Source organism: Pocillopora damicornis, chromosome 14 (assembly GCF_964200805.1).
Source record: "Pocillopora damicornis chromosome 14, jaPocDami1.2, whole genome shotgun sequence".
Lineage (NCBI taxonomy): Eukaryota > Metazoa > Cnidaria > Anthozoa > Scleractinia > Pocilloporidae > Pocillopora > Pocillopora damicornis.
Window position 1 is genome coordinate 1,045,138 of NC_142683.1, and position 20,878 is coordinate 1,066,015.

At 36.5% G+C, this 20,878-nt stretch overlaps 1 protein-coding gene across 4 annotated transcripts in view; it reads right to left on the reverse strand.

The window, feature by feature from the left end:
* The window catches only part of LOC113671545 (neuropeptide Y receptor type 2), a 44,188-nt gene extending 28,214 nt beyond the window's left edge, over window positions 1-15,974 (reverse strand). Inside the window, exons 1-3 of one of the 4 annotated variants that reach the window (XM_089194181.1) lie at window positions 8,474-8,577; window positions 8,024-8,067; window positions 5,472-5,569 (exon numbers count right to left, since the gene is read on the reverse strand). The gene's annotated coding sequence lies outside the window, so the exon portion shown is untranslated. Of the gene's footprint in view, window positions 1-1,982; window positions 2,249-5,471; window positions 5,570-8,023; window positions 8,068-8,473; window positions 8,578-15,765 lie in introns of those variants that run through there. The other 3 variants (XM_089194180.1, XM_089194183.1, XM_089194182.1) reach the window with 3 other exon arrangements.
* Between the last annotated feature and the right edge of the window lie 4,904 nt (window positions 15,975-20,878).

Consider the following 20,878-nt stretch of genomic DNA (forward strand, 5'->3'; position numbering starts at 1 on the left):
CCTTAAAATGCAATGAACAGATTCTTGGATCGCCGAGTGTCTTGAATTTTTTATCCGCTCGCAAATCCCGTGGGTATGGCCTCGGGGTATTTTGCCAAAAACGCAAAAGCGCTCTAATGCCCCGCGTGCGGGGCATACCTTTGCTACAAATCCCCTGCTAAGCCCGTGGGTTGCCCTTGGGTTGCCCGGGGGTCGACCCCTCGGGATGGCCGCTGATACCCGCATAACTTTTGAAGAGCTCAACTTCTCTCTCAGTTCGGTCGGCCACTTCCGAATCCTCGTCGTCTGCCGACTGTATGGGTCGTTTTTATACTTCCGAATAATTTGCTTCTGGTGAGGCCTGAATCGTCGGTACAGCACCAGGAAGAAAAATGACTGCTACAAACAACAGAACGTTCGAACGGCTCGACGAAATCGGCTATTTTCACTTGAACAAATTTCACAAATTGTCGCTTCAGATTTGCGTCATTTGGAAATATCTGCATTGTATGCCCAGTTTTGTTTGAATCAGTACAAAACTGGACGACACAACGCTTCACCATTACGAAAAAATTGAACATATTGAAGCAAACTGTAAGTAAAAAAATCATGACGAGACCAGCAAACAACGGCTGTAGAAAAGACTCCTTCGTGCCTCACGCGATTATAAAACGAGACTTTGGAGGGTCCACCCATGACGTCACAGGAAAGATGGCGCCATTCAAGATGGCGAATGTTTCGAATTTGTAAGAGCTTTTACAAAGTGAAAATGGACTTTTGAGAATAAACGAATGGTACCTTTGGTGTACTTGATATATTTACTAAACATCTATGTGAAAAGAAAATGAACGTTTTTTGGGTTTACATGCCCTTTAAGGTGTGTTTAATAATTATAGTATTTGATTAAAGATGTCATTCATATCCATAGACTAAATAGAATATTGCATGTTCGCTTGCGGACACGGAATTATCTTCCAGAGAGAGATATCATCAACAATTGAAGATAACATTCGTATCCACGCGTAACCATATGATATCTTCAATGGCGTGAAGTGGATAAAACTCGGATCAATATCAGTATCTGGTCAACTGCCCACCTACCCCTCCCCTAACTCAACAGTCAATTGATAACAACTTAGGGTTAATGTTGGGTTAGGGGAGGGGTAGGTGGGAAGTTGCCCAGATACTGATATTGATCCTAAAACTCTATGCTTTCGGTGATCTTACTTAAGAGACATTGAAATAAATCTCAAGGCCGGAAGACGGAAACCGAAATCTCTAAACAAATTAGCTTTGAGTGTATCAGACCATAAAATGGAAACACGCCAACGGCAAAAATTCAAAAGGAAAAAAGGAACATATAGTGATTCGAAACTTCTCAACTCCGCAAATTGTATCAAAACAACTCCGCCAAAAATGGTTTCACCTCCCAAGTTATTTACAACATTCTAATAAGCGACTCACGCACAAGCTAGTGATCTTCACTTTACTAATACTGTTGCACTGGCAACGCGGAAGAAGAAAACTGAGCAAATAAAAAAAAATTATTTGGTTTTATATGTCGAGGGTTTTACGGACAAGACTCTTAGTTCAGGTTTTCGTATGCTATGTTTCGACCTTCGTTTCCCTCCTTGTTTAATATACTGATACGTGTGCTAAAAGACTTCAAAAATAGATATTTCAATTGATATAAATATCTTAATAAAAGTGGAAAGAAACGTTTGATATTTGACGGAGACAGTTCTTCTCCCTTCAGTTCTAGGGGAAATAGTATTTCCCCTGGAAGTGACGCGAGGAAACTGTTAGGATCGTTAGAATTATGGGAAAGGGAGTTAACGCGTCCAACTGTTCTTTCTCCTAAGAGTCTTCTCATAAGGGAAGGTAACGATTAAGGAAAGTAACGATTTAGGTCACAGAGCAATATGCTGCTGTTTCATTCATAGAACGCACACAAATTAAATAAATGAAAAATTAAAGGCTGTATTTACATGTTTGAGGCTTACCTTTTGATGCCCGTAGCATTGACTTTCCTGAAGTAAATCGTTTGGTTTTTTCTTTTACCTTTTGTGGTAATGAGTCCTAGGCGAGAATTTGCTAGATCCGCGATGTCGGCCGTTAGCACCTATCGAATGTGGTGTACTAGCAAAACATTAGATATGCATATAGGGAGTTTCTACAAATAAAAACCTTCCAATGAGGAAAGCGATTAAACTTTATAACTTAGGCTCGTGACGTGTGCCCGAAGCTTTATGTCAATTTGAGATGCAGTTTTAAAAAAAAATTACAAAAAAAGCGCAGTAACCCTATTAATTTTAATGAACGGTTCGATTTAAGTAGCCTGAAAGGCAGAGGAAATATTTCTTCTATTTGATAACCTTAGTTCATTTATAGCCGACAAGTGACTAAATCGTTCGCAAAATGTTCCTGTTTTGAAGAAATAGGTCTTCTGATTTTAATACAGATTTCAACATTGAGAACACGCACCAAACTTGTATGGAAAAACAAGAAATTAAAATTGGAAGGCTGCCCACTAAAGTGACAATTTCCAAGCTAATGAGAGTCTTAAACGTGTTTTATAAACAGACCTTTCTAGAGGTAAAATTTGACAACGTTCTAAAATTAAATTACACTATTTCCTCCCCCTCTGTGAAAGCACTAGAATATACACGAGCCTCAATTTCCTTTGCAAAGTGATAACATCGGTGTTTTCCTTCGATGCGGGAGGATAACTCATCGACAGGTGAAATTTAAGATCAGGGAATATTTTATCACACACAAGGAAACATAAAAAGGCTTTTAGTTCGAAGTCGCAAAAACCAAAGGCGTAGTATTTTTTTAACCAAGCGGGAGAGAAACATCTTGTGTTAATCAGCCATTTTCAATTAGTTTAGATCCCGGGCCGCTTAATAAAAGCCTACACTGAAAAGGGCGCCCAGATACTCCTTAAAATTTTATTTCTAAAAAACAACATGACACAGAGGCACCCGACAAGTCTCTGTTTGACTTAACCTGTCAAATGGTTCGCGTGTTCGACGCTTGAAGATAATTCTCTGGTGTTCGTGTCAGCTCCCAGTTGTGACCTTATGGATTCATGTTTGAACAAAAACATATCATTTTCATAGAAAGAGCATCGCCTTCATCAACAGCACATGGTCTATAGCCCTACACCACCCTCCCAGCCCTCATGATTTAACAGATGGTCGAAATAACTTATTTCCCTACCCTACCCAACTCATATCATCCAGAAGATTATATGCAACCACTACCCTCTCTACCCACATGAGATTGTATGCAAAGGAGCCGAAGCCTAACGTTAAAAAACCAATATTTGATTTCCGTTTTCTTCGACTTTCAATTCGGGTCCAAACAACATAACTGCCAAGAACAAAAGCCCAAAGAAAACTCCATTAAATCAACCGTCAGCTTAGCATATCTACATCAAGTTCTGGAAAAAATACTTTAATCTTTACAACGTCACGTTCGTTTAAATTCTTATCTTCAGGTATTTCCTCTGACGTTTCTAACCACAAGTGGTTTAACGACATTTAGATTGAAATAGGCGATTAGCTAAAAAATAAATAAATTATACAGTAATGGCAAATATCGCATCTTGGGTGAGATGAAGACCTTTGAACACAGATTAAGAGAGATGTTAGACTTTGAGCTTAGTAAAGAAATAGCATAATATATATATTTTTGTCTTGTCGGGAGCGAAGGACACAAATAAATTCTAGGTTCCTATGAGGAATCGACCATCAGACCTTTGGTTTCAACGCTCCGATGCACTACCACTAAGCCACAGAGATTATTTGGTGCACAATGACATTACAAAGTTCATATGTGGCAGGCGCCTCGCATACATGCGACTAAGATCAGCAATGTCGGTAGTCCCATGTTCGTAACAGAATAAGAAAGATTGTAAATTTTTTTTTGAAGGCATTTTTTGATACAGCAAATATAAAAAATTAAGAAAATGAAGCTACGGCGATTTGACGCCATCTCGATTGTTTAGATTTAACTGGCAAAATGTTGACACACCACATTGAGTCACGCTGGATCGATCTACATTTTTCACGCCATTTGAAACCATATCCTAAGTTCATAATTATTGAGTTATCAATAACGAACGCAATGCGCGCTCCACCTCCATATCATAAAACGAATAAAGACGCGGAAGAAAAATCGATATCTTTTTCAAAGCCGGAGTGCTCCTCTGCGAGCCAGATTTGGATGTGATGATTTAAAAGTAACAGTTCTTAACACCAGGGAAACTTTTTTTAAGGCTCTCTCACGGTTTGAATTCTGCTGGTAACAGTTCCTAACACCATGGAACCTTTTTTTAAAGCTCTAGCACGGTTTGAATCCTGGCCCTTGGTAACCTCAAAAAGCAGACAATTCGGATAATGAATTACAATAATGCAGGTTTCAGGTTTCTAATCTTTTATAAGAACACCAGCCGAGGAAATATGTTTTTAAAATTTCCCCATCTAATTGCAAATTCTTACGACAAAAGTCTTCTTTTTAAAGAAGAAATGAATGCAAAATTGCAATTGAATTTTAAAGAAAAGTAAAGAGTGTCGTTTGACAAGTCCTTGACAGCCAGCAGATTTAGGCGCAAATGACAAAATAAATGATATGCCTTATCGACTTACAGCGGCAGTATATTTAATTAAAGAGGATTTAGTGCATCCATAGCCACTAAACTGATTTTTAACGTGAGTATGATTGGTTCAGTTCCATTGAACTGTAAGCTATTTTTACCAAATGTGGATCTCATTACTATAAATGACTAATTATCTACCAGAAACTCTTTAAAACATCTTCGGGATGATAATGAACAGTCACACAGTTCTGAAAAAGTGGTTAAGTCTGGAAATCTTGAATTGCAATCCAACCTTTAAAAAACCTGCTACTTGTCTTAAGAAAGCGTCAAAATTTTGGTAACGGAATAAGCTGATTAGAAGAAACTGTGAGATTCTGGCAAGCTAAGTGCAGAATATCCAGAATTAGCTTTCTATTTCCTGAAATGTACATCTCCTGTCGTGCATTGATATACGCATGGTGCCCATGTATCACAAGCACGAAAATATTTACAAGGCGTTTTAGTTTTTTCGTGACCTTTTATGTAAAAATTCCATGAAAATAAATTATACTTTTAACAGAATGATCTGTATAGATCACAGTCCTCTGAAAAAAGGTTGGTGAGCTTTGATCAAATTGGTAGCCTTTACTTGCAGGTACAGAAATAAGTCAGAAAAAGGAACACATCTATCTACGACCAGCAAACACCAAAGGCACTCTTAAAAATTCGTTTTAACTAACATCTGTTAAAAATCAAACTGCTCAAAATCACAGCGCTTAGATGAAATTGGCAATTCTATCAGTAACGCCACCAGGATCACTTATATTAAATACAACAAAACAGTAACTTCACAGCTCCTTTATAGTTATAATAAACAATTTTCATATATTTATTTTCGAACGGAACCTACCTCAAAATGTTCTTTCCAAATGTGATCATGAAGTGTGAAAGCTCTTTACATCTGCTAAGGCACCACCTAGCTGGAAAATCTCGGAAAGTGTTCTAGCCCTGTAAAGAAAAACGATTTAAATACAAGAACTTTCAATTAGCCCGGAGTCAAGGTACTTTATCTTCTGTTAGGTCGAGATTAAAACTTAATAAAATGTCTCGAGCGTGGCACGAAATAAAATTTCACAAAGAAGACCTACAAAAGTGAATTCCAGTGGCTCGTCAATTTCAATTTAAAATTTATCGTAAATGATTGATTATGCCTCAGCAGATTTATTACTATTTTTCAAAAAGATGATGTTGATCTGAGATGATCTGCTCTCGATTAAAATATTTCTCGTAAATGGTACTTTAAGAAATTGGACCTAAGTACTTAAATAATTTCCTGCTGGGAATTGAGAACTTTCTGGTTAATATAAACAAAGAAAAATAGTTAAGAAAAATCATAAATAAATGCGTCCTTAACCTATAATCCATTTTAATTCGAAGTACTTGCGACTTTTAACTAAGTTGCAAGTGTTTTTGGCTTCACCAAAAGTTATGGAATTTGCATAAGGTCCGAATACAAAGATGCCAAAGATAACAGCCAAAACTAAGAGGAACCACATTCGCTTCAAGAGAAATTACTAAAGTGATTTACAACGAGAAACGATTGAGTAATTATTGATAACAAATATTGAGAAAAAACGAGACATAACAATGTAACTGAAACATGGGTAGTTTTTCACAATTCAGAAAATGGCTGACGCCAGAGTGATGCCGGAGTGATTCGAGCCCATAACTATTTCAAAAGACATTTGGTTTGGTTTTTAACTTTCCCCAAGATATTTTTAAAGCACAGATATATTCACAGGTTTTTTTTACTGGTTATTCTAAGCTCTTGGACCACTGCAATCAACTGACAATGTAAAAAAAACTAATTTCGATTTAATAAAATCAAAAGCACTTGAGCATTATTTAAGACTTTAGACATTTCACACATTATTGTTAGGAATCAGGCTTTTTTTCTTTCCGTTGTTTTGTAGTATTTTGTAATTTTATCATGTTTCGATCCTGTTTTCACTGTATGAATGGTGTATTTACGAATATAAATGGTGGTCGTGGGTCCTTCTTCACGTAAAGCTCAGGTAAAATGAAAATATAAAGATTATTCTTCGTACAGCAGTAACGACGATTGCAAAGTACTTCAAATATTTTGGGCCGGGACTTTTTCCCCACTCCTGCATGACGCCATGCGATAGACTTCACACAGAGCAGAAACAGAGTGGTCAACACAAAACGAAACCTATACGAGCTAAATTCCTTGTTTTTTTTTTTTTTCTCACACATCTGGGATCAACTTGAAATAGTTATTCGAAACGCACTGTACATTAAAGAACCCGCAAATACTCTAAAAAATGCATTTGTAACGAGTCTGACAGATACAGTGGTGAAAAAAAAGTGCATCAAAGATAAGATATTTTGCGACAGAAATAGTCGCTACGGGAAGCACGTCGTTAAATTTTTTTTTAGTTAAATATTAAAGCAAAATTTAAAAAAAAATTATTATCATATTCTACATGAAAGACGAGAGGGCTCTCAAGATCTTTATATTAAGTGTGCGTGCCATTTTCAACACATAACTGAAATTGAAAATTTTACTGTTGTTTTCCGTGAAGGGAAAATCTGCAGACCTTCATGTGTGGACGTCTGGTTCGAAAGATGATCTAAAGATCGAAAATTTAATTCTTCCGACAACTAATTGAGTCTTGATTCACCAGAACGAAGGTAAACAGCAGAAAAACTGATAGGCTTTGAAGGAGTATGTGTTCACTATTCTCATACAAAGCTTTCGAAAAAAAATTCAAAGCCAATTTCGTATGAAATTATACCCAACCACAAAGATCTACAATAGAATTGACGCCAGCGATAACTCATATCATCAAATATAAATATAGGTCAAAAGTTATGAACACAATTGTCTGAAAATGCGAAACATATCTACTTTACGAGAACATGATGCGATTTACCATCAGTTCTGTGCGTATCTTAGTTATCAACTGCAGTTTGTAGCAGAGAGTAATTTAAATTGTTTAGAAGAGAAAACTTCGTTTTGCTCATTACACGAACGAGTTTGGCCGATGAGGCATCTGTTTCGCTTCCAAACCAGCTGCTGCGTCTTCCCTTTCGCATTAATGAAGAAACGGAATCCTTTGTTTTAACCGAAAGTCTACCAAAGTCACTCTCCTTCATTTTCAGGGTTTATTCTTGAGCGCACTTTTGCTGCAATTCGAAAAACTGAAAGCCGCATAAAATTTAAATATAAGCGTCGAATGGGGTGAAAAATATTCTGAAAAATGAAACACAATCTTTGGGAATTGCTTTTTGCAATAAAGTACTCAAAAACATAACTGAGCATAAGATCGACATGACAGCTGCGATCTAGAAATAACTAGAAAATTATAGCTCCCTACCGTTCCGGTTGTTTTTCTCTGTCTTACAAAATAGACTATACAAATACTTGAGAGCAAATACCTTTTGGGGTACTCCCTTTCTTGGGCCTTTCTTGAAAAATGTCCCTAAAAATTAAAAGAAGGAACCTTTCTGGGTCCTCTCAGGCGAAGTTCAAGAGGAGACCCTGCATCTTTTATATAAAAACCGATTTTAAATGCCTGAGGCAAGGTTTCCTTTGGTAATTAAGTATTCAACAGCGAATTTCTAACTATATTTTTAGAACCACCAACTTGAATTACACTTTTCATTTCAGTGCTTACGGGTATATTCACAGACAACGGTGATCCATAGGCATAAAAATAATACTATTTATTTTTCTCGTGGCGTTTGTGATTATGAAGGCAACTACTTCCATTTTTAAAAGCATAGTTTGTGCAAAACACCTTTTGTGCATCATGTCGAAGTTGGACTTTCCAGTTCCAGCAAATCTCATGATTAAAAATCTTGTTAAGGTATGCTGTTTCTACTTACCGACCTCGATCATTAGAAAACGCTGACTGTCCCATGATGTATCTCGCATTATGCCTAGCCTGTCCTCAAGACCATAACTACCTCAGCGCTTAGAGAGCAATATCTTGACTGCTTAATGCAAAACGTCATTTATTTTAAATGTATTCTACTGCGACACACGACAGGGAGTCATCATTAACTGCACCGATTATATCTGATAGATCTAATAGCGCACGTCGTGGCGGGTTTTTGTTTGAATATGTTAATGAAAAAAAATATATATATATATATACATCCGTTTTCAAAAACGTTGCAATATGAAACCATGTACTAAATATACATAATTTTTGTGTTCTAGTCTCTTTTTGATGAGAAAAGGAAAGATATATATATTTATTTAATATAATGTTTGAATTTACAACGTTTTTGAAAACGGGTATATATTTCAATGTTATGAAGTAGGTTGCTGTTCATCGTGGTAGTTGGATGATATTATAAGTTTGTTCTGTTGTCTCACGACAAGGTCACTTGATGTGGAACGCAACGGTATATATTTTTATTCGAAGTTCTTATTTTTTTTTCACCATATTGCATTCCGGAAGTTTTTGATTGAGGCCAGAGATACGTTCTTCGTAACGTACTTTGCTCTCTTGTTTTACTATCACGCTCGTAAATATGTCATCAAGATCTCGGATGTTACGTCATAAACACACAGCGGGTATGGAATATGATTTAAAACAGAATTGTCTAGAATTATCTTTCAGAATTAAAAACTTACAAGGCTTTTAAAATAATTACCAAGTAATCACGAGGAATAGAGTATACTACAGGGGCGAGTGCAGGTATGAAATTTGTCTTCGATATCATGGACTGACCACGGATTGAGAATGGCAGATACTTTGCCACTCATTCATCAACCTGACAGAGTGACACGAAAGGCGAGTGACGTGTCAGTAGCTGATTGGCGATATCAAACACACGAAAAAAAATTATCGATAACAATTCGTGGAATTCACATTATGAACTCTGTTGTTGTTTTTTTTCGTATGGTGCAAATGATATTTAGATCTTTGACAGCCATGTACTGGTTCAAGTGACGTTTACAATAGGCGTCATAATTTGAGCGTAGCAAAGAGAAGTCCTAATGCCGTTTCACGCACAAATTTTAGAAACATTCACGCGTCAAGTATATAAAAGTAAAGATCATCTTTTTTTATGTGTACAAGGTTTTAGGGAAATCTTGAGGTCTTCACGAACTAGAAGAAGAAATTCACGGGTCACATATTTTAGTAGGCAAATCGCGCCTCATTCCTTCCCTGTGCTATTGAAAATGAATCTGAAGCCATGCACTGATATCAAATGAACTTTTTGATTCATCACAGACCTTTGACTCGCTGTAGAATAGGCACAAGATAACATGCGGTATTTAGCAGCCCCGCCATCGAATCGGGAAAATAGACATTCGTAGCTCGCACAACTAGATAAAACAAAAGAAGCTCCTCTGCTCTAAAGCTTTAGAAATAATTAGGTTAATGTTGGAATTTGACCATAAAATGTACCAACAGGTTGCGCTCCCAAGAGAAATAATCGGATTTTATATTGTTTCACTTTCTCTTCGAATCAAAGACGACGGCCCCTTTTCAGTCACTATAGCCTGTTTGTTGTAAGTCCCAGATACTTTCCTATCACTATATATAAGATGCTCAGGGTTTATTATTGAGCACAGCTTTGCAGAATTGCTACAATTCAAAAAACTGAAGCCGAATAAAATTTATTATTAGCGTTGAATGGGATGCAAAATATTCTGCAAAAATCTAACACTATCTATTCAAAACATAAGTGGGCACAAGATCGACACGACAGCTGCTATATAAAACTTACCAGAAACATTATAGCCTCTTACCGTTCCGGTTGTCTTTCTCTGTCTTACAAAATAGATTATACAAATACTTAAGAGCAAATACCTTTTGGGGTACTCCCTTTCTTGGGCCTTCCTTGAAAAAGGTCCCCAAAAATTAAAAGAAAGGGCCTTTTTGGTCTTCTCAGGCGAAGCTCAAGAGGAAATCCTGCATTTTAACATAAAAACTAATCTAAAATGCCTGAGGCCAGTTTTCTTTTGGTAATTTAGTATTCAACCTCGAATCTTCAACTATATTTTTAGAACCACCAACTTGAATTACATCTGTTATTTCAGTGCTTACGGGTATATTCACAGACAACAGTGATCCATGGTCATAAAAATAATATTATTTATTTTTCTCGTGGCGTTTGTGGTTATGAAGGTACCTACTTAAATTTTTAAAAGCATAGTTTGCGCTAAACACCTTTTTTGCATCGTGTCGAAGTTGGATTTCACAGTTCCAGCAAATCCTATGATTAAAATTCTTGCAAAAGTAAACAGTTTCTTCTCCCCCCCCCCCCCCCCCAAATCATTACAAACGCTGACTGTCCAATTTTGTAACTCACATCATGTTTAGCCTGTTCGTAAGACCATAACTACCTTAGCGGTTAGAGAGCAATGTCTAGCCTGCTTAATGCATAGGGTAACTTCATTTATAATGTATTCCATCGTGACACACGACAGGAAGTCAACATTGACTTCACCGATTATTTCTGATCGATTTAATAGCTCATGTCATGGTAGGTTTTTGTTTGAATATGTACACATGTAATTATAAAAACATACGTAAATACATATGTATATGTTTGAATTATTTTTTCCTCTGTTTCGTCAATTTAATAGCAGATATTAACGAAAAGTCTCTCCCTCGATGGGTATCAACATTTGATGGTCCTCCAGGATCCGGTTTCAATGAGTCGATATTTATTCTCCCAACTGTCCCTGGAAATACAATCCTACAGTAATAACTCTCGTTTTATTCAACCAATCAGATTATTTAGACCATTCTAACAAGGATTCTGATTGGCTTTTTGTACAGTGTTTTATGAGAGTATAGAGCATGCTGACAACACTGTTTGTCAAAGAGAGGAAGAACTCGACACGCGCTAGTTGGGTTTAATTTTGTATTCTTAACGAGTGTTTTAAATTGCTTTTGTATTTTCACTCGCTTCGTTTTCTGTTTTCTCGTGCTTATTAGAAGTTTTTTTTAAAAACCATATCGCATTCCGGAAGTTTTTGATGGAGGGCCAGAAAAATTCTCCCTATGCTGCAATTAAAAGGCGAAAAAGACCAAAGACACGTTCTTTATAACATTTTTAGCGAACGTGCTTTTTTTTAAAACGCCAGTTAATACGTCATTTAGACCTCAGATGTTGAGTCATAAACGCACAGCGGGTTTGGAATATAATTTGAAACAGAATTCCAATGTAACCCAGCGCCAACTGAAGCTTAATTATGTGAAAGGAGCGAGGTTTTAGCTTGCAGTTGAAAGATAGAACGATTGACCAGAATTTCTTTCCAGAATTAAAAACTCAAAAGGCTTTTTAAAATAATTACCATTGAATCACGAGAAATAGAGAATATTACACGGGCGCTTGTTGGCATAAAATTTCTCTTCGATACCTTGGACTGACCTTAGATTGAGAATGGAAAACACTTCGCCATTCATTCATCAACCTAAGAGGGTGACGCGCAAGGCGAGTGACGTATCAGTAGAAGATAGGCGATGCAAAACACAGGTAAAAAGTAATCGTAATTTTACACGTAAACAGTTACGGCTTTCCTCAGGGCTGGAAATCCTTGAAAAACACTACAGTCTGTTCAGTAAGAAAGTTTTTCACCCTTCTACGTAAGATAAAATAATGCCACTCTTAACCAAGTGTCTTTATAGCACTTTCAACCGTAATTCAGAGTACTATCTCGTTAATGAAGTTCACCTGATAAATTTTGAAGCTCTTCCATATAAAAACGACTTGAAATGCGCCGAATTAATTGTACACGAAGTGGAATATTTTACGGCTAAAAGATAGGGTAGACAGATTGAATTTGACTTCAAGTAAGACTTTTCTTATGAAAATAAACAACTTAAAAGGACAGTATTCTATTTCACTCTCACAGTAAGAGCTTTAATTTAAGGGCCGTTTGAGTTGACCCTTGGGGTTGCCTTTCGAAAGCAAACACTGAAATTACAGTGTTGTATCTCAATAAATAGTACTGACGCCCTTTCGCGAATATCAAACAATACTGGAGACAAAACAAAGAGGCGTAAATCACAGCTTCGGTCAAGAAATTTTAGGGGTTAATACAAAATGAGGGTCTAAATTAAACAGAATTTGTTCAACATTGCTATTAACTTGTTTATACTTTAATCGATTTAAGTTTTCCCAAACAAAAGAATAGATTTCATAATTCCCTGATAACTGCTAAGCCACCCTGTAACTAATCGCATTAAATGAAGGACATATTCGAAGTATACCTTATTTTGTGTCTTCTTTGGTTTTAAATAACTTCATATAAGGTTATACCATTTTTTACGTAGGTTCAAGTTCAACATTTGGACACACTGCTCAAGAGTAATGAAGATAGTTTAATTAAAAATCACATGAGGAGGCAAGGGTAACCTGCTTGAGTGACAAATTTATTGATGTACAACCCAAACATGCGAATTAGCAGCGTTAGCAAAGGACAGGTCTCAATCCGAAGAGTTAAAAGCTTCAACGCTTACAACTCGATTAGTGAACGAATAAAACATGCTGTTGTTTCATCGCCGAGCTTTAACCTTCTTTAAGGTGGTTGGTCCAATGTTTACGCATTTGTTTACGACAATGGCTTCAGTAGACGGTTTGAGAACAAGTTTTCGAGAGTTGATGGAGAGTTTTAACTTTTTTTTTTTTGGCTTCATTAAAATTAAAAGTAAAAAGTTCAGATTTTATAAAACACAAAAAGTTCACCTCTAAAATGATTTGCTATTTCTTCGAGCAATGTTTTTGTCGTTCAAATAAAAGCAAATCGATGTTGATTCAAAAACCAGTGGAAAGAGCCTTCACCCCGGGAAGAACAAAGAAAATCCGCACATTTTAACATAAAAATGAGTTGGTAACAAAGGCTAAATGTCACAACTTTTCAAGATAAACAAAAACACTAATGAAATTGTAAAACTGAGCGACAGGATGTTTCACAGACTCTGATCGGTAGAGATTTGATATTTTGAATTAAAATAGAAAAATATAATAAATAAACATTAATCTTAATAACACAGAAGTAATCAGTAAAAGGGGTTTGATACGTTAAAAAAAAAAATAGAACACGATAGAGAAACAGTAATCTTAAGAACACAGAAACGAATCGAAGATCACAGTGGACTCGAAAACTCATTTAAGACTAAGAAGGACACAAGGAAAGGGGTTTTTCAGATTCGTATTAAACTCAGAAGTTACAAGCTGAAAATTTGGAACAAAACATGTGTCGTGCGTGATTAGTAGTTACAGATCAAATACTCGAATTTTAGCACTCAAACTATACGAAACACAATACGTTTATTTCATAAGTATTCGGAGGCAACTAACTGTCTGATTGTCTTGAAAAATCAAGTGCTCAAAGAAAGTGAACTTTGCTCGATAAAACGAACTTGGAACAGCCACTTTTGTATCGATCAAAAGCAACCCTGTTTCCCATCCACGTTTACTAAATCGTTCAAAATTAATGACGCCCAAAATTCTAAACAATGCCAGACGTCTAGAATGAAAAAAAAAAGTAAACCTTTGGCTGTATGATGAATATTCTTATTCCGTGAATTTCGTGCGGTAGTCTCGTTTCATGTGGCCAATCGCTCCTATCGTCGTGTAAGAATATCACAACTAAATTCCCAAGATCCCCTGACTGCGAGAGAGACTGAAAATATTCAAAACTATGCTCAAACCTTTGCATTGGTGCCTGGTGCTCAACCCTTCGTGCGAAAACGAGATTAATTTGCATGTGAATGAAACTTTTAATTATTTGAAAGGATAAGGACAAGGACTCGCTTTGGAAAAGAGGCCTAAGATAATTTGCAAATGGGCTATTGCTGATAACTTCAATATTATTGTTTTAGCCACAACCAAAAACCGGAAAAGGCTTTGATTAGTTCTCCAAAGTGAAAATTCGCCAAATATCGGATATCAAAAGCAGTATAAATACGGTTGACAGTGATTTTAAACTCTAAAGACGATTACACCTATTTGTCATTGCGAGGACCTTTGTCTGCATTAAAATCTCATATCCTCTCTCAGTGGCACTTTTTTGTCTTCTCTTAAAATCAAAGTATTTTAAATCTAACAAGGCGATAATAATATAGTCCCGAAAACACACACAAAAAAGACATCTTCAAAAGTACGTCGATTGATCAAGGGGATTTTACATTTTCTACTATCAAATCAGATTAAAATCAAGAATTTTTTTCTTTCAACTGAGCAGTGAAAAATCCTTTTGGAAAACAAAAAACAAAATCGTATCTTTCCAAAGACTTCCATTAATTTTTTTAAATTTTTTTCTTATTTTATAGATTATGTTTTCAGAGGTCTGTTCTTGACGGAAGGTCGGGTACATTTGACACCTTACATGTCCGGACAAAAAAATACACCCACAAGAAATGGCTTCCTGAGATAAAATCACGAGTCTCTGTGCCTCGTGATCTCTTTTCATCAAAGTAGGATAAACAGCAGACTTTATCCAAAATTTTGAGAGTCAGAAGCAATTTGGTTGTGGCACAATCACTCGCGACGTCGGCTGTCAAAAAAGTCTGAAAGAAACTTTAATACAACACCCACATGACTCCTTAAAACATTGAAAAAAAAAAAAAAGAAAAGAAAAACAACTCCCACATGAAAAGGTCTGCTGAGATAAAATCTTATGGTGCCAGTTGCCTAGGTGTGGATAGAAAATTACAGTGCCTCGTGATCTGTTAATCAAAGTCGATTGAACCGAAGGCAGCCTTTATCGAAAGGTTTGAAATCAGAGGTAATATTTTGTTATGTCACAATCACTCTCCACGTCAGCTGTCAAAGAAGTTTTGCAGAAGCCTCGATACAAAACCGACATGACAAAAAACAAACAAAAATCAGGAAAAAATAAGGAAAAAAAAACACACCCACACGATTTCGCATAATTTTTTTATAACCACACCACCAGAGGATCATTTGTGGCGCGTGCTAAGGTCACTAAATCTGAGAATCCTCGACTGCTTTCACAGTTGTTTCGTCGAACTAGTAAAACTGGAAAATTGTGAATAATTCTTAAAGAACATCTCCAAAAATGATGAGTTCACAAGAGATCGCCTATATCGAAGACTATACCCTTTTATACCATGCAGAAAAAGCCCTAAGCTCGTAACTGAGACAAAATAATAAAACCTAACTGCAATTAATTCACAGCTTACCCACTGAGAACGTCCTGACTCGCAGCACTAAAGTTATTCCGTTGGAGAGAGAAAGCGCAGAAGGAAACCACTGAATCACGAGTAATTTTCAGGTCACAAGAGAGGATGTTCAACTGGTAGCATGAATCCTTACAATAGTTAACAAGGTCAAGTAGCTGGTGTTGATCTTTAGCAGCTTTCGCACTCAAAGCGCAAAATGAATTGCTATCAACTTTGACCACACAGTGATGGGCGGTGCCAAGTCAACCGGCTTTCACGTGATGTATTGTAAATCACAGCAGAATAACACGCGTCATGGACAAAATCAATGGTGACGAATTATATTTGGCATTCGTCCCTACGATCTGTTCATATTTCAAATGACAGTTAAAATACGTGTTGCGTCTGACTGGACGACAAAATTTTCAAGTGCCCTACAAAGCCGGCCTGTCACGCACTCCACGGACGTCTACACAAAAGTGCCTGCTTCTCACGTGAAATTTTTACAGAGGATCCAGGACTCTTTAGACTACTATGCCGTATCGTGTTAATTCTACCTTAGCTGGTTCCATTGCACCACTTTCGGTGGTATCTTCAATACTCCTATTACCTTCCCATGGGGAGGGGATGCATAAAAGAGGAGAAGATTCTCCTCGGCCAGATCTCAAACCCAGGCCTTTCGATTCGTGGACGAGCACATGAACCAATAGGCCTCCTTATTGGTTCCTTGACTTCTGCCAGTCAAACCTTCGACAGGATCTTCTTGCCATCGAAAACATTGATAAGTGTCTTAAGTCAAACAGTATATTCTTTCTTTCGATGAAAGCGTCGGCTTTGGAGTTTGATCTAATCTTGTCAGACTAAGCATGTCTGAATTTGTAAATATCCTGGCCAACTAAATTAAATAGCAACCCGCTACTAAGTTGACATCTGACATCTGAGATATTATAAGTTCCCACGCAAGCAAATAAGGATTGTTGAGCATTAGCTCTTTAAGCAAACCTCACGAATAATCGCCGAAAAATCTTTCCGCAAAATTCTCCAAAACGTGTCAAAATATCACCGATTTTGATTAAGAAGTAACCGAGTTTAAATCGCAATTTTCATTTGCTAGATTAAAATAAAGAGTGGTGTGACAGACTTTCTACGTTAGTCGTGGGAAAATGAGAAAGTACAAACAATTTTCAAAACAAAATCAATGAAAATTTTATTTTCTCAAGAATAATGCATTATTCGGACAAACATCACGAAATTTCTGCCATAGAGGTTAACACGACACTAAGCTGAGAAATTTAAAAATATTTCCTTGTATCCTAAGTTTTTCTCAATCTATAATTTCTAAATATCTTTGAAATCTCTAAAAATCGCAGTGTTCATTCTTCTAAAGAGCCAAGATTGGGACAACTGACTTTCTCGAGCAAAATAGAAAAACAATCGGAAAATATTAATTATTTGTCAATAAAGGAGAACTTTCATGTGTTCATTTTCTTTGCTTCCTTTTCCCAGAGGATGAAAAATAATGAGGCAGCTACAGTGATCATTCTCAGATTCAGCGAATATTGAAGAAAACATCACAAGAAATGGATCCGATTTTTCTTATTTCCCTAATCGTCTAAAAACCTAAACTTCCCCTACCTCTGGCCTTATCCTTTATTGCTTAATCCTTACCTTTTTTTGGCGTTTGCTCAGACTGTAAGGAATTTTTTCCTCGTTTTTCAGTTTTCACTCCACTTTGAAGGGAAATACCTCCTTTTCATGGCAAATTAACAGAAAAATCATGTTAAATAAATGCCAAACACATACTAAATATTCATTTGAGCTTTTTAAACGATGAGATTTGTGTTACCTCAGAGGAAGAAAATACGTGATAGCTCTTTCACTGTAAATAAAGAAAACTGGAATTGCAACTATAATACTATGCTTAGAAGGGTCGTGTGAGCAGAAAATTTATTCCAACTGATCTGTTTCTGACCTTACAAAGAGACCCAAAAACCAGACAGGTCAAATTAATTGAAAAATTAATCTTGAGCTGGTAACCATGAAGGGTTTTGAGTCTTTTGTTTTGTAATCGTATTACAAACAAATTTAAGGAAGCAATTCATGTCACACACATGAATCAAGCTTATTCAGAGAATATTGGTTGAAGTTGGCAGCTGCGTGAAGTAATTAAAGGTTCTAATCAAAGACAGATTTTAAACCAGGTTCATTATTTTTGCCAAATCTCAACGATTCGTGAAACGTCGTTTCTTCATTCTTAAAGCTCAGACTGACTAACTGATGCAGAGTCCGACCACAGACCCACCACACAAAGGCTAACCCGTTCACTCCCAAGATCTTACTGAGTAATTCTCCTCATTTTCTACAAAATAATTATGATGTTAGCTTGGGAGAATTTGGTATGGATCAAATAATAATCCCCTAATTAATATTTTTCTTCATTCTCATCACTTGACTGCTTAATATTGTGTTGGTATTGTGAGGAGAAATTTTGTTGTGATCACTTATGGGAGTGAAGAGGTTAAAAAAATGCCAGAGCCTTAAAAAGCCGAGTGTACTGCAAAACGTCGCGTGCACTGTTGCTGTAGTTGTGTAGCGCGAAAAACCCTGACATTTCATAATACTCTTTTGCCACTACAACGGACAAAACATTAGACCTTGTCGTTTTAACGACACGTATAAATCCTGGACAATAATAATTGTTCGCTTGGGTAGACGAACAACGAAGAGAACAGAATAATGTGAGTGGCTGAGAACAGTAACGATTATCAAGAGCTATAAATGACAAACTTCAAGAATGTAACCTAAACTTGGTTGGATGCACAAAACCTTTGACAACCGTGGTTTGTCAACGATGTCGTTGTTGTTGTTACTGATGATAATGGAGGCGGTCATTGTTTAGTCGATGTTTCAGTTAGGAACTAACGTGGTATCTTCCTTTGTGAAAATTTTTTAATATTTTTAATGTCCACTGCTAAACTCCGCAGCATGTACTCCTCACAATATTTCCATGACAATTGACGGTCATTGTTTGACGAAAATCCTGATGAAACGACCAAAACATGTATGCAACCCTCGTATTTAGACTAATGCAATAAAAAACCGTAGATCATTATTTAGAGTTTCATTTTGATTTAACGCATCCTGTTTCAGTGCAACTACATGGAAAAGATCCTCCGCATCGAGACTGATTAGTTCCCCCCGCAGTAAAGTTTCAATTTACATGAACATGGTTATGTACGGTGGCGTAAACTATTATGTACTTGTTTACAAAATATATAAACGAGTGTTTGCTTGCTAGAAAGGATATTATTGTAAGCGGGAGTCCGTAGAAAAAATAATCATTCGTAGGAAATTGTTTGCATGAAAAAAATTCAAGGCACCGCAGGGAACGGCAATAATTTCTTAAGATTTTCCAATCGAGGATTAAAAATTTCAATGGCCGGCATATCCCAGACAAATGTACAATCACGATCAATCAAAAGATTGCTTTTAAAGCTGAAAGGAAAGATATTTTTTTTGCCATTTGAATATTAAGAACCAACTTTGAGGGCTAAAACCTGTGTACAATTTAGTTCCTAGTTCGTGATTATTTGCTTATAAGTCACAAAGGGTAAGTTGTTTAAGAGGGACAAAAAACTTTTTTGAACATGCGTCGGAAATAAGTTCCTATAAAACGCATCACGAAATTACTTCTGTTTGTGTTTTTTTACCTGAACGTATAAATAGCAAAAGCGAGTCTTTTCAGATTTCACCTTTTGTCACCGTGAATAGAGTAAATTTAGCCCAAATAACCGAAATGCAGAAACTTCTCACCGATTCCTTTTTTTTTTCCTTCCTTCCGTCACGGTTGAAAATGGCGAGCACTTTTGCCGTGGTCAGAATTGACTTCGGGACGTGCCTTCTACCCTAATCTGCTAACGAAGTGTAAAAACCGAAAAAAGTAAATTAATTCTATGCTCCACCTGCCTCAACACAGGTTTTATTTTACTTGCGATATAGTTTGTGATTCGCCAACAGTTTTCTTTTGTACGCTGACAATTTTACATAATTCCCTCAATTATACATTCGCGGAAACCTTTGATATCCATCGCATTAGGATCGTGTAAGTACCAAACCAGAAACTCTTGAGATGCAAACAAAGCGAAAATCAATACGATTTACAGTAGTTATCTGAGCTCAGACATTTATGAGCTGTGCTCAATACAGCTCTCAGCTTCCTGTAATTAAACGAGTGTTTATGAAACTCTTCCCACACAAATCAATCATAGTTGTAAGGATCTTCAACTATCGACTCATCGTTCAGAATTTGGTCCAATGAATGTAAACTTTTTCCTCATTTATATGTTTTTTTTAGGACGAAATACCCGAAGTGAATCTGATTTTATGGGGTGCTTAACTAAGCTAGTTGCCTCCTCAGGCACACTTCTTTCTCAATTGTAACAATGGCTTGGAAATGAAATGCAACATAGGTGATAAATTGGTTTCGACACAATCTTAATCTTTTCGATTAACCATAGGCCAAAGAATTGATTTTGAATCTGATAAACCAACGATTTCTGACTTTCACTCAAAACCATACAGGAAACGTTCAGTTTGTTTCGTCTTACAGATCAAACAAAACCATTGAAACTCAATCAAACATTGCAACTGACTTCCTAAACGAGAATAAAAACAAAGAATTGAAGAGGTAATCGACGATCCTCGTCGATTCTTGCACGCACGTATTTTGTAGATCTCCTCGATTCCTTACCCCTTTCAATTTTCACCAGAGTCTTCCATAATATTTGACAGACAATCCTCGATTTGAAAAATCTTTTAACTCGCTCAAACCACCTTCAATAAATTTTTCTAAGATAACGTGTGCTGCACTCTCTATATCACTACTAAATCTCTTCGCTAACGCGTGAAAAAGCCTTTACTCAGCTGATTACCATTAAAATCACCAACAAATTTATTTCTTTGTGCCAAAGGACCATCAGCACCTTAAGATCTTCCGAAGATGACCCGAATTCTTCCGAATGTTTCACGCGACCCATCCGGTTTCAAAAGTCTAGCATTAAAGAATTTCCGTGTGTTTTCAAAAATTAAACATTGGCGCTCTATGTGAAAAATAGGAATAACTACGTTGTAAAGA